Source organism: Lycium ferocissimum, chromosome 3 (assembly GCF_029784015.1).
Source record: "Lycium ferocissimum isolate CSIRO_LF1 chromosome 3, AGI_CSIRO_Lferr_CH_V1, whole genome shotgun sequence".
In the NCBI taxonomy this organism is placed as follows: Eukaryota; Viridiplantae; Streptophyta; class Magnoliopsida; order Solanales; family Solanaceae; genus Lycium; species Lycium ferocissimum.
Window position 1 is genome coordinate 8,695,375 of NC_081344.1, and position 15,800 is coordinate 8,711,174.

A 15,800-nucleotide genomic window follows, 5' to 3' on the forward strand; every position below is an offset into this window, starting at 1 on the left:
GTAGATTTTGTTAAAGGCCTAGCAAAGATATGCTAATTTTATGGCACATACGGAAAGAGGCAAGAAGTGAGAAGCAACAGGAGACATGTGGGGAACAACATCCATGGAATCTGTGTTTGGAATACTGAATTTCTTTTACAATACCGACATTGAAATTATCTAATCCAATAGGCATATGATGGTATTAATACAATGGCTATTACAACTGGAAATCACACATGGTACAAATTCCATATTGTTCCTTTTACTAACCGCATTTAACACTAATGAATATTACGATAGAAGCATCTAAACTCTAGATATGAAGTATGAAGCAACGAATGACGATGATGAGGCAAGAAGACGATGATATTTGTTCAATATGTAAGAGTTTCCTAAGTTGGCCCGAGGTTCGCAGCCCTACTAACGAACACGCGACAAACTGATTTTTTGTAAAAAAACAGAGGCATTCAAGGGCATTTGCAGGTTCAGATCATTTCTAAAATGTGGTAATAAATAGAGAGAAAGAAGGAGAACAAACGGAATAGGACAGGTTCAATCGAAAACAAGAATGTAAGACCAAAATGCATATGCATCCAATGATTAGATCATATTATCTAATAGCCCATACTTTGAGTATCTTCTTAAACTAAATCATTTTATGAACAGATGGGAAGAATTCTAAAAAAAATTGCAAATGATTCATGCTTCTCAATTCACATACCAAATCCGCGTAATACTAGGATGCTTATAAAATCAAATCAATCAAACCATGTTGAACTTTAAACAAGTAGCCACGTATACACGAATCCTATATAAGATTAGATTCACTAACGACGGGTAACACCCGTAAACAACTAAACTAACTGAAACGACAAACATATGCGAACGCACGAACCCTTATCAACTGAGATTAGAACACACCAGCTTAAACATAAACGTGTAGGACTGTTAACTACTGAACCGGAAAATTAAACTAAGACGTGGATAGATGAACATTATTAATTACTAGATCGAAACTAAACTCACCAAACATGAACATGCAGCAAACAGATAAATCAGACTTGATCAAAGTATGTGAAAGAAGACTACCGTCTATTCTAAATTCGAAATCGCGCTCGTAGGCTCAATTAACAAACTCACTCTATAACTGAAACTCTGCTTCCACATCAAACAAGATCTTAGAACAAAAAGGTCCAAATTTGATATTCAACTTGTAATTCCCTAAACTCTTGATAGTTATCAACTTTAATCGAGCATTTATAAATCAAAACCAGAGACGCGTACTAACTTAGATTAAAGTTAACTTAAATTAATGAATCAAAGGTTTTAAAACTAAAGTAAAATATATATATATATATATATACGATTTCGACACACACACACACACACACACAAAGATAAAATTGACGAAGAATAATATTTTAGGCTGTTAACGGCAAAACAAAACCGAGGTGAAATACGAAGTGATTTATACGACAAGAACTCTAATTCATTATTTTTTTTTTTGTCTCAAACTATAGATTCACTACACTAAGAGTACCGCAACCTACCAACCTTTTGTGGTACAAAGAAGTGGGACGTCAAGGCCTCGAATCTACTTTCTTAACTCATGAACGATTTCGAAACTCGGATTGAAATAACCCAGCTCTTCTATCGAAGTGTTCAAGAGCAACCCAAAATGATTTTCCAATCGTTTTTCTTTTTTTGAAATAGCTGCCGACTAAGAAAAGATCCCCCCTTTATGCTAGGAATTAGAGACGTATTTATAGGTAAAAGCTAGGGTTTTGTTTGAACTTTAGGCGGGATTTTGAAGTCAAATTTCGTTCCAAAATCAGAACGTTGGGCTTGATTCATGTGATTTGATTCGGTATTACCAAAAATGGACCAATTTTTCTGTTTCTTTGAGATTTGTTGTGTTTGTAGTGAGAAAACGAAGATACTTTCTCTGTCAACGACAGAGCAAAGCAGATCTAGGGGACGTTGTTATGCGAAAATAGGGAAGGAAAAATCTGTGGAGGCGAAATGGAGGTTGTATGCTAACTGAAAATGGGTGAGGGAGATAGGGTAGGGTAGAGAGAGGGAGAGGAGAAAGAGACGAAGGAGAGAGAGAGAGTGAAAAGGGTTAGGTTTGCGGCTGATGAAGAAAAATGAGGGATTAGGTATTTGTTTTAGGATTGGGCCGGGTCGGGTAATTAGATAGTGGACCGGCCGGGTTGTCACGAATCGGGGCCGGGTCCGTTGGTCCGAAACAAGTCGGTCCGTTTGGGGCCATTTATTTGGTCGAGGGCTTCTAATTCAATAACTAGTCCAATATATACTATGATAAATTATGATTAATATGCTCGATAAAGGATAATTAATTTAACGAAAATAAAGTGACGACGAACCCTTTTGAAATTTGTGATAAAGTAATACTATTAATATTGGTAGTAGAATAATGAAAATGAAAGTAATGATATTAATAGTAGTAGAAATAATAGTGAAAATAAAATATTTAGATTTAATTAATTTAAAAACCCAAGGAAATAAATTGGAATAAAGGAGGGACAAAATTGGGTGTCAACATCAACTTGCAAGCAGAAAAGGCCCGAACACACATATATGTATAACTAGGGCTGACAAGGCCGCAACCAAGAAAGACAACTAGTTAGAAGGTTGGCAAGGCCAAACACAACATCTGTACACTGACTGATAGTAAGTTTCCCAAGCACTCATATGCATCAACCGGAGGAGACGGGGCCCCGACGTACCTATAGCCATACCCATAATATATATATATATATATATATATATATATATATATATATATATATATATATATATATATATATATATATATACACACACATACACATGCATACATCCTATTTGATTTACCGACGCACACGGAGCGCGAACGGTAACTGAAAGAAATACATCTAGGTACACATCTCACGGCGCACAAAATGCGTCGTCGACTATGTATTGAGTATGTAGGGTGGTAAGTGTAAGCATAAAAATATAAATAACATATATATGAAACAAGTGCAATGCAAGTGAATATAAATATATGCTCATAAAAATCATTCCTCACGGTGGAGGCTTATAACATATCATATCATATAATAATATATATCCCTCTGTGGGGTGAGCTCATCATAATATCATCATCTCTGCCCAATATTGCACGTTATTTATTCGACACGGAACGGTAATGAAAGAAATACATCTAGGTGCACATCTACGTGCCTGCTCAGCCGACTATAGCGTGGCGCGGTAATGAAAATAAATACATGTATATAAAGGCAACGCAAGACCGAGACTATATCATAGAAAGTTATTATCGTCGTTATCCTCCGACTATCGTTATTGTCGCTACGTTCATCATTCTTTAATCAATAGGCCAAAGAAATAAAAGTACAGGGAAACATCTTGTTATGAATTATACACAAAGCCAAAGTTGGCCAAACTCTTATGAAATATGATCGACACAACTTTTATCTAAAAAAGTGTACCATCGGGAGGTTCGTCACCTTTGACCAATAAACAAGAAGATAAGGATTAACTCAATTAAAGGAAGTACAATCAACTCAACTTTAACGTGAAGAGTACCGTAACGGATATCATTCATCATTCGATAAACAAGAGGGATATGAAATGTGAAAGGTACTTCAATACAAGCTATTCATGAGAAAAAGTAAGCTTAACCATTTTGGAACATAATCGACACAAGTTGAACGGAAAGTCTTTTAATCGATAACCAAAAGGAGATATGGAACGTGGAATATACTTTGGTACAAGTCATAGATAAAGTATGGGTCAGCTCAATTATCATGGGACGCGATTGATCCAAGTTAATGAAACCACTTTTTAACGAAAGGTCATATGAAATCTAGTCATGCCACAAAGAGAATAGAAAGCCCTACATACCTCGTCGATGGAGTTATATATGTTTCCCGAGTCCTCGAACACCTTACGAATGATTTCCTACATAATACGGACTATTCAAGATCAAAACCAAGGTCATAGCTTATAGAAATCTTCGTTTAAACATTTAATCGAGCAACTCATGGGCGTGAATTTATAGGCCCTTTTGTAGGGTAATTTCCCCGTAAAATGCTGCTAAATTCTACTTTTCTACTTCTCCTCTTCAATATGATCCCATTGTCATACCCTATTTTAACCTAAGTCAAAATATTTTATAACATCCCGTAATTCACACTTAATTATGGTGAATTAGGGCACCTAAGGTTATTAAAGTAATTACCTAAAATTTGATTTTATTTTAAAGTCTACGAAACCAAAAAGATCTAGGTAAGGGTTCAACTAACCTAGAGGGAAGGTATTAGGCATCCTCTAAGTTCCATTAATAATGGTTAATCCGACCGGACTTATAATTAATTAGGCTAAATATAATATTCTAAAGGTTTAGAAATAAGTATTGCTAAAATGGTAGAGGAGAAGGTAACAACTTTGTTAGAAATACGACTTATAATAACCTGTATAAAAGAGTTTAATTATAAATTAAAGGGGCGGGTCAGACGTTATTGGGCTGGCCGGGTATAAGGAATGATGTGGGCTGATCATTGTCTGGGTAGTTTAGGCAGATGTGGGCTCAATTTTTATGGCTTTCTCCTTTCAACTTAATTCTTTTTTGGGCTACTTAGTAATTAACTTCTACAACTCCTAAGTGATTAACTTGTATATATTATGATGAAAATTAGTGATTAATATGTAGAAAATAAGGATTTAATAAAGTGTTGACTTATAATTAATTTAACGACTCCAAATCTAAATAAAACGATGACGAACCATTTAAAATTTGTAATAAAGTAATACTATTAATATTGATAGTAGAATAATGAAAATGAAAGTAATAATATTAATAGTAGTAAAAAATAGAAGAGAAAAATAAAATATTTAGATTTAATTAATTTAAAAACCCAAGGAAATAAATTGGAATAAAGGAGGGACAAAATTGGGTGTCAACACCCATTCATATCACCACAGCTCCAAACAACACAACAAATCCATACAAAATAGTCCAACAAATAAGCTAAGTTCATGAAAGTTTTATAAGAATATAGAAGAGCTTGTTCTATGAGGTTTTGCACCAATTTCTATGATTAATTACTTGTAGGAGCTCAAAGAGATTAAAAAGAAGTTAAAATATACCTTAAATGTTGAAAAACACTCCAAATTACAAGTTAATTCAAGGTGGGGTTTCCTTCCGAGAAGTGAAATAGTGAGAAAATCACAATTCTATGATTGCCACGTTGTTCCTTGCGTTAGAGTTGGTTGATTAGCTCTTAAGTTTGGTTAGGATTGATGAAGGAATGTTTAAGGAGTATAATAGGGTTTTGCTAGTCATCGGAGCTAAAGAAATGGGACAAAATCGTTGAAGGGTCATATATATATATATACATGGGCTAAAATGAAGCCACCGACCATACTCGCTGTTCCTACAGCAGTTTGCGTCCTTGGACGAAAATGCGAATATCTCTCTACTTCGATGTCATATCGACAAACGGTAAAATGTGCTGGAAACTAGACTCATAGACCTTCGATTTGATAGGTGGATAACCCCGTAACTCTAAGTAGATTGAGAGAAAAGCTCAGCGATATCTGACTCAAATTTCAGTGAAATTTACAAACTTAACTTGCGACGCCCTTTGTCGACTTTCGTATTACAACTCGTTTGACTTCCAAACTTAACAAGAGACCATTATATGATTCAAATACTTCATATCATTACTTTCTTAGCATGTGAAGCACTCCTAATCTCACCCAAAAGTACAAGTTATCATATTCCCAACTTGCCAACTTTTGACGAACTCATGCTTTTTTGATTCATTCACCCTCCAAACCTTCTGCCACTTACTAATATTCTTTTTATAGACTCTTATAGCCATTTATATTAATAAGCTCAATCCCTTTTAACCTTAAGATAATTTCTTTTGAACTTGCGTCGACTAACTCATGATGCGACTTTAACGTGTGAAAATCCGAGGTGCAACATCATGGTAAAATATGCACTTCGTTTATTATTTCTTAAGGTGTGTGCAAAGTCCATAGTCGACAAGTAAAAGTGAATGGAGGGAGTAGATAGTTTGGCTATTGTAGCCTTAATTAGAACCTGCATTCTCTTTGTGCGGATTTCCCTTCATATGGACTGGTCTTTAATTTTTGCCCCTTAAATTACTGGTCTTTAATTTTTGTCCCTACTTCTCATTTAATGAAAACTTGTGGGCCAAAGTATTCTTATTCGCTGGTCTATGAACCTAGAGATTCTGGATTCGAACCCTAGCAAAGTGGAAAAAAAAATCGCAAGACAAGGTTTTCATGGAAACTATGCTTATTTGGGCAAAGTTGCATAGAAACTATGCCTATTTGGGCGAAGTTGCATAGAAACTATGACTTGTCCAGCATAGTTCTATAGGATAACATAATTTATGCAGAATTATGCCGCAAAAGGCATAGTTTCTATGTAACTTTGCATTGCAATTTTTATTTTACTTTGCTGGGGTTCGAAATCTGATTGTCGGGGATATTTTCGACCATTTTTTTATTACTTAAAGTGCCTAAGGGAAAAAATTAAAGACCATCGATAAGGGCCAGAAATTAAAGACCACCCCAAGACAGCGACAGTCGTGCGAATTGCCCTTAGCGTAAGTAGTCTTTTCTTTTCGTTTTTACTTTTTAGGGGAGCTTACTTTGCTTATGGATGTTTTCTTTGAGTGGTTGATGGTGGAATATCATTGTTGATGACAACTTTACAAGGATGTTTTCAAGAGGTATTCCACTAGAAGTATTCCTCTATTTCAGATTCATTTGTTTGCTAGTGAATGTTCTAATTAATTATTGCTTCCAATTTGGGTCGATTCTAAACTCCTACTTGCTATCTTTATTTCTTGTCTATCCCTTTCACGATTCACATCATTTGGTGCTCTAATGGTCGATTGAACTAGTGTTTTGTATTGATAAGACGGAATAAAGGGTGGTTATGATACTTTTATTAGTATTGGTGTGCAGTGGTGGAGCCAGAATTTTCACTAAGCAGGTTAAAAAATATAAAGAAGTAGACAAACAAAGAAGCCAAGGGGGTATTATATCTACTATGTATACATAAAAAAATAATTTTTACTTTGTATATACATTGTAATTTTTCGCCAAAGAGGTTCAAATGAACCCCCTTGGCCTGTACTGGCTCCGCTCCTGTTGGTGTGGCGGAGGATATAAGAGTATGACGGAGGAAATATGGTGGTTTATATCCGTGTATATCCCAATTAAAATATCTATGTATTCCCGATGTATATTTTGTGTGATCTACAATGTAACAGTAGTGCTTTCCTAGCTTGAACTTAGCTCTGAATTTTGATCCCAAACCAATCCAAAGTACCTTCAATTTTGTCAAATTTTGTATGTAGCCTCATCTAGGAGCTTCCAATGAATTTCAACCACAGTACACCCTCTCAAAAATAACTTTTACTAATATTTTTTCCGAGTTTAAATTTAAATTTCTAGAGTCTTTAATGGTGTTTTTTTTCACATGCTTGTAGACTTTAAGGAAGATATATTTTTTAACTTCAAACTCATAATAATTTTATTAAAAAGGTAGTAAAACAAATGCTACTGTAAATTGACGATTAAAGTAAAAATTTCTTCATTTTTCTGTTTGACCAAATAAATAAATAAACTAATGAAAAATCTCACGTGGAAAAGGGTCATATTTGTCCCTCTACTGTTGAAAAAGGTTTAATATTGCCCTCCGTTGAACTATCGGTCCATATATGTCCTCAATATTACACTAGTGAATATGTCCGCGCTTCGCGCGGTAAAAAAAGACACTATGATAATTGAATTTTCAATAGTCTTTTCCTAACATTGAATATTAAAAATAATAAAAAAGTAGATTCATGTAAATAGATATTAAGAATATTTCAATGTGAATTAAACAATAGGACCGTGACACCAAATGGTGTAAGAATACCAAGAACAGTTATAGAAAATTTTTTTCTTCCATATTATCCATAATTTATACATGTACATGAGAATTGTAAAATAAAGAAAATCTAAATTCCTATACAATTTTATCTAATTGTTATTGGTTCATTCCTAACTAATTCTATCTGAAATAATATTCTTAGAATATAAAAAATAATGTTGGTACAACTATATACATAATACAAATCCTAGATGCAAGTTTATCTCTTGTATTTGTGTCTCGAACAGTATCCCAATTCTCCGAATGTCCGAGCTGGGCCAATTCCACTAAATGATTTATTTGGCCCATTTTCCTTTTATAAATGTACTTTTTAAGTACATAGAAAAATCTCGAAGTCAAACAGCCTTCTATATACACTATAGACTTTTTTGTCGTGCGAACTTGAATCAAAAGATGAAGATGATGAAGACGATGGTAAATCCATTCCAACATCCCCCCTCAAGGTGGAGGGGAGCGTAGTGAGCCCTAACTTGCCAAGAATTCCATGGTGAATATACATACCAAAGATCACCACCAACATCCTTCGATGGTACATATAGAGAGAAATAAGGCCGAGAGATACCGCTTCCAAAGTGGCAATCGATCTCGACGTGCTTCGTCCGCTCTCGAAATACAGGATTACGAGCAAAGCAACTCACAAAAATCGGAGTGCCCAAATTTTAAATATAAATCGGTCAATAAGCGAGAACCAAGTATTCAAGAACCAATCGACTCGGGCTAGTGACCGATATTCGCTCCGCCGACGACAGAAAATGAGATGTTTTTTCCAAGAAACTAGATCCACCCAAACTTATAAAAAAATCCACTGATAGAACGTCGAGAATCACGACAAGACGCCCAGTCGGCATCACAAAAAGCGTTGAGTGCAAAGGAAGGAGATAAAGACATAAAAAGTTTGATGGATACGCGCTTTCGAGGTAACGAACAACCCTAATGCCGCATCATAATGTAACAAATATTTTTTTTTTAAATTGACTTAAAATTAACACAAAGACTCGTAAAAGGTACTGTGTCGAATAGTTCAATTTACCAATAATGTGCTTGTTTTTGGGATCCTCCATATATGAATCTGAATCGCTATACAAAAAACGAGATTAAAAAAGACATCAAAAAAAGCAAATCGCCCTATTTCGTCATATAATTCCCCTCTCTTAGAACTTCCATACCAAGGAAATAAAAGGACCACCGATCCTTAATGTAGAAATGTTTTGAGAGATGTTATTCCTTCCGATAAGCATCACCGCAATGAGAATATCATCCACGTGCGACCGCAAGTGACAATAGTTTTCCCGATTTGTTTAAAGAACAATGAGTAATCATTGGATTTCTTCCCTTGAAGGCGCAAGCTTGGCAAACACCATTGCCTACATTAGCTTCGAGCCTATACAAAGATTTCCCGAGTTTGGCAGAAAATTAGGTGTTGGACCGAGAAGTAGGAAACCTCATATAAACCTCTTCTGCAAATCCCCTTGCAAAGGCATTATTCACATCAACCGAGAAATCCATTCACCTTGTCAAATTAAACACATTGCAAGATCATCTTGACCACTGGGGAAAATTAGTCCAAATCTATCCTTTTTTTTTTGTATATCACCTCTAATGACCAACCTGGCTTTCAATCTTTCTAAGGTACCATCTGCATGTTTCTTTACTTTGTAAACCCATTTACAAGGTAAAGCTCTTCTGTCAGTTGGTAACTCTACAACATCCCAAGTGTTATTAGCTTGTAAAGCAGCAAATTCATCTTCCATAGCCTTCCTCCACCAATTTCGGCGATCCTCAAGCATAACTTCATATTCAATGACGAAACCATTATAAGAGTAGTTGATTGAGAGAGAGGGGCATGAAAAGATAGTATGGTAGGTGTGGAAGGAGTGTCAAAACGATTCAAAGGAAAGGCTAAAAAATGGAATTACAATAAAAGTCTTAAAAATGAGTTGGCAAAACACCTTTGTTAGATCTAGTGGACCTCCTAAGATCAACAATAGGAGATATAGGTGAAGAAACTTGACGTGGTGAGTGAGAGGAAGAATGATTGTTGAGCCATGGTATCGAGGCAAATGTTAGGCAAATTTGAATCCTCGAAATCACGTATACGCCATCTCAAAGTTAGTACTCATTTTGCGCTTTTCTGAAGATAAAAAGAATGTATAGTTGGATGCCTTTATAGTATTTTGAAAACAAAGAAGATTGATCAGTTACAAAAGGAAAAATTGATTCATAGAAATGAACATCCCTAGATACAAACATATTAGTATCCAAATCGAAGTAGCAATCATCATTAAGATGCTAGAAACACACATCTCAAATTGAAATTTATCTCTCCCATGAGCCAAAGTGTTGGCGTGTCAACCAAAACACCTCAAATGCTGATAAGTAGGAGTTTTACCAAAAATAATCTCATAAGGTGTTTTTCCATTAATTACCTTAGAAGATAATCTGTTAATCAAGTAGGTAGCAGTGAGAATACACTCCCCCCAATAGGAAATAGGAATTTGAGACTGGAATGACAATGCTCTAGCCATTTCAAGTAAGTGCCTGTGTTTCCTTTCAACTATTCCATTTTGCTGTGGGATAGCCACACAAGAGGTCTGATGAATGATCCCTTTTGAACTAAAAAATTTCAAACTTGCCTCACTTTTTCCTAATTCTAAGGCATTATCTGATCTGATTACTTTCACTTTCACATGAAATTGTCTTTCAACCATATTTAGAAAATTCTGTAATACTGTGAAGGCATTACTTTTAGTGGATAATAAAAAGGTCCAAGTCCCTCTACTGTAATCATCAACAATGGTTAAGAAATATTTATAATGATTATAAATAGGAGCTTTATAGGGTCCTCAAGTATCAATATGAATAAGTTCAAAAGGAGACTTACAAGTAATTTGACTTAGAGAAAAAGGCAATCTAGATTGTCTTGCCTTTGGGCAGATATCACAAACACAATCAAAGTCCTTTGGAATTGAAATGAAACTGACATTTTTCATTGATGATAAAGGCAAATACCCCAATCTAATGTGTCACAAGTTTACATTAGAAGTTTCATTTGTACAAACAGGAAAAGAAACAGAATTTGAAACACTAGGGTCAACAACAAAACTAGAATTCGGTAAACTAGAGACTACATTAGATGAACTAAAACACTATTTCTCAAATTGTGGACTGAACTAGATTCCTTAGGAGTTGACTTAAGACTTGGGCGTCCGAGACCCTCCTTGCTTTACCAAAAACTTGACCCTTCCTTTATTAAAAGGTCATTAGCTACAATCATTATGTGAAAAATAGGTTACATGCAAATCCGAGTACAAAACCTATGAACAGATACGAGGTTATACTTGAAACTTGGAACATATAGAACATTTTTTAAAAAAAATTAGGCAATAGAGACTATACCAACATGAGTAACTGGATAGTTTGACAATTGAAGATTAATAGTCAAGGATATTTTAAATATGATTATGATTGAAAGGACTTTGAATTAAAACACATAATTCACTTGGAATCAATGATCCAGGTACTAGAATTAATGACTGAAAAACATGATCCAAGATATTTTAAGATTGTACCGCGTAGTAGCATTAATCTCGTCCACGCGTATTGTTGTTGTCATCCACCTTCATTTGCTTAAACATCTGGACAAATTGATTGAAGTTCCATTGTAAGATCATTTGGTGTGTTAAGCTCATAAAATTGTTGTTCCTGCTTTCACTTTCCTCTGTTAGTAGGACTCCATTACTCCTGATTTGAACCCCTTTTTCATTTGTGAACTGAAAATCCTCAGGAAACCCAATTAACCTATAACAATCATCTGCAACATGCCCTGTTTTTCCACAATAAGTACAAGATATATTAGGATTATATTTTCCTCTTTTTCCTTTGAACTTTTGTGCCTGCTTTGTGAACTTATGTTGCTGTATGTTGTTGAATTTGGGATATGGGTTTCCGCGTCTCCGTACGAGACATGTCCCGCATTTCTTTGAACTTATTTTGCACCCTTAAAGTGATTCATATTTCCAGCCATAAAAGCGAAGAATCGATGACATAATAGGACTCATCTCTCTTTGATTTTCATCTGGCATCTCAAACAAAAGTTTGATTAATGTCCGGTAAAGATTAATCACTAGAATGTTTCTCTAGCTTGTGCATAGTCATTCGACATTTACGAAATTCCATGAGTCTCTTATCATCCATGGATTTTTCCAGTTTATGTTTTCCTTCACATGAACATACACAAGTACACTTGATATTTGAGTTAAGTGAATCAAGCTCATCCCAGATCCTTTTGAGGTTGGTGAAGTAACTAGCAATGTTACTAGTTCCCTGTGTCAACCTACTCAATTCTTTCTTAAGATGAAAAACTTTGGCACCATTGGTTTGTCCAAACCTGTGCTCCAAGCTTACCCAAAGTTCTTTTGTCGTTCAAGTAAATGACCCGTTTGCAATTTCTTTTATGATGGAATTTAGCAACCAGAGAAACCATATCATTGCATCTACTCCAAGGTTGCAAAATCAAGATTCTCGAGCAAGAGAAGAAAAAACAATAGATGAAAGATAAAACCAAGCTAAAAGAAAATTGACAAGGCAATAAGGATATATCTCTTTCATCCCCGTAAAGACCATCAGGACAATCGACCAACACCATTCCCGCATCGAGGTACGAAGAAAGTAAGGATGATTTCGAGTTAAATTAAGTCACGAAATGTAATCCACATTTGATTCTATTATTTTTTCGATTTAGAGTGATTGATGATTTTTGTATTAATTTAGTTGCTCCGATACCGATGTGAGAATACCAAGAAATGACCATAAAAATTTTTTCTTGTATATTATGTGTATTTTACTTATTTATACATGTACTTAATTGTAAAATAAAGAAAATCTAAATTCCTATACAATTTTGTCTAATTGTTATTGGTTTATTCTTAACTAATTCTATCTGAAATAATATTCTTAGAATATACTTTTTTAATAAATACGAAAATGTATACACAACAGATACTTATCCATGTAAGTTTATCTCTATATTTGTGTCTTCGATCTAAGAATAATTTCTCTCGAATGGTCCGAGTCTCAATTCCACTTAAATGATCCAAACTTTTTTTTCAAAATTTCTTCTTTTTCATGAATCCATTCGAATTGGTCGAAGTCAAAACAGCTTCTTGTACTTCCGCTTTAGACTTAGGGTTTCTTCTGTGTGAGCTTGAATCAAAAGATGAAGATGATGGTAAATCCATTCCCACAAATGGTAAGAAATTAGGATAAGATGAAAATTTATTTCCATTTAAAAGTGAAACTAATAGGATGGAATACATAAATTTATGTTTGAGTTATAAAATTTGGCATTATCAGTCATTTATTTTAGATAATAATATAAGCTTTACATAATAATATAGATTATAAAGCGAAATTACATATATAGAACACCTGATTTATAGGAAAAGATTTGTACCGCTTATAAATTTCAAGGTTCATTAATTAAAGAATTCTTGTTTAATAGATATATTTGAGGTGTAACCTTGAAAATTACCTCATTCGGCACAACCCAACTTTTAATGGATTACTGAATTATTTCTTTTCCAGTACTGTCTGCCGAGGGTAATTCATAGCAGCATGTAATCATATAATTTAGAAAGCAATCACTATTACATAGAGAGCAGGCATACTCATAAAATGTTTTCTCCTGTTGTGACGCAAAAAAGTGTAATTTAATTGTTTGTTGTCAAATGGCAATATCACTTCTGCAAATCGGTGGTACAATTAAGCATAAAAGTTGCAAAGCAGAAAGAAGATAATACCACACCCCACATACCTTGTGTGTTTATTTGAAGTCTCTGTAGACTAACCTCCCTTTCCACAACTTCCTCTCATTTTTCAATAACATATTGCTAAAAATAAACAAACAGTAAATTAGAGCATACAAATACAAATTAGAGTATGCACAAGATCACTCCAATCCTATATAGTGCATAAGAATTATTAAGAGGCATATATAAGAATTAATAATCAGCTTAATTGTGAGGAATAAATGCACATTAAATACAATTGTAAGTAGAGGTTACAAAAATGAAAAAAATGCTACACGATTCATTCGAAAAAAAATGTTACGGAAATATCTAATCGCAAATGCTATTGTCTTTATTATGGGTGGAGGGATGAAACCTTTTAACAATTTATTTAGTAAATTAGAGAAATGAGAGGAAAATGTCAAAAAAAAAGTCAAATAAAAATTATTTTCCTACATCACCGTTTTTATATTATATATAGATTATCAGTCCATATATGCCCTTAAAGTTGCAAAAGTGGCTTAAATTTGCCCTTCCTCCATTTTAGCCAAAATTGCATACCAACTCACCAATTCAACTTTTTTTCTTCCGTCACTACCCAAAATCACCAGCACCTTCACCATAAAAAATCCGGATTTTCACTCGGGGGTTCAAAAAAAACAAAAGCTAAATATAAAAAATAATGTTGTCAATGGAATCAAACCTAGGATGCAATGACAATTTTGAACACCAACGAAATAGGCAAATCTTTTTTTTTTCGGGTGTTCAAAAGTTAATATATGTATATAAACACAGAAAATCTACCCTATATATACACTGTAATTTTTTGCCGAGGGTGTTCGGGTGAACATCCTCGGCATGCTCTAAATCCGCCCCTGTCACCATATATATACCATCACCACCAACATAAATCATCTACCTTAGACCGTGTACTTCACATGCATATCAGTTTATGTCATTTGTATATGTTGTATATATCTTAGCTGTGTCATGTGCATTAGTATTATATACATGACATACCTATACAAATGACCTACATATGATATACACGTGACATATATAAGACTGTTTTCCTTCAACCTCGACGTTCAACCTGAAATTCGATCCAAAGGCTCACAAAAATGGTCCAAAATTTTAGATATAAATGGCGGACCTGTTCGATATTCACCCCTATCTCGGTTGGGTTTAAGGATTTAAGCTTCATCACACCACGAAAAACATATTCTGAACCTTTAATTAACTAAAAAATAGAAATGACAACTCCAAAAATCAAAGCTCAAATTCAACAGTGATAGATTTCCATAATTTCCCTTTTAGATTTGAAGCTCAAGTGCAACACGATGGGCTAATTTCAGCTCAATGAAATCATCAATAGGGCCGTCAAGTAAATCCCCTAAAATATCAGAGAGAACAAGTTCTGGTCTTATTTTTTCATTCCTGAATTGGCCTTTAGTGGCATATATTCTTCTTACTCTGAACAAGTGAAAGTCATTTAGGATTGATATTTGGGGGTGTTAATGATTCGGTTCGGCCGGTATTTTATAAAATCTATATCATACCCATTTTTTGGTTATTTTATTTTGTATAATCAAGATTAGAATTTTTCAAAATTGTCCTAGTTATCACGATTTCTCTTCGATATCGGTATAATTCGGTCAATTTCGATTTTTTTTTTTTTAAGACCTAAGAGTTACAACTTACAAGTAAGTTAAAACACGTGACCAGGCCTATTGCATAGAACTTTGGTAAAAACTCTCTAAACATTTATACTATTTTAGAAGGTGATGCAAGGAAACACCATAATAGATATCCATCCCATGGTTCTATAGTAGTGGAAAACAAATTAAGCAAAAACGAGAAATTTAAATTACACGAGTGAAAACATGTTAGTCAAAATTACGGGACTCATGAACTGATCAGTATACTAAGATTGTTATCCAATAAGAAAAATCTTACGACATCAAAGATATCTAATACTTAATGACTTGTTACTCAATAATATTGTTGTAATACCTTGTGGCTCACAACTAAATATTTTAGAACTAATG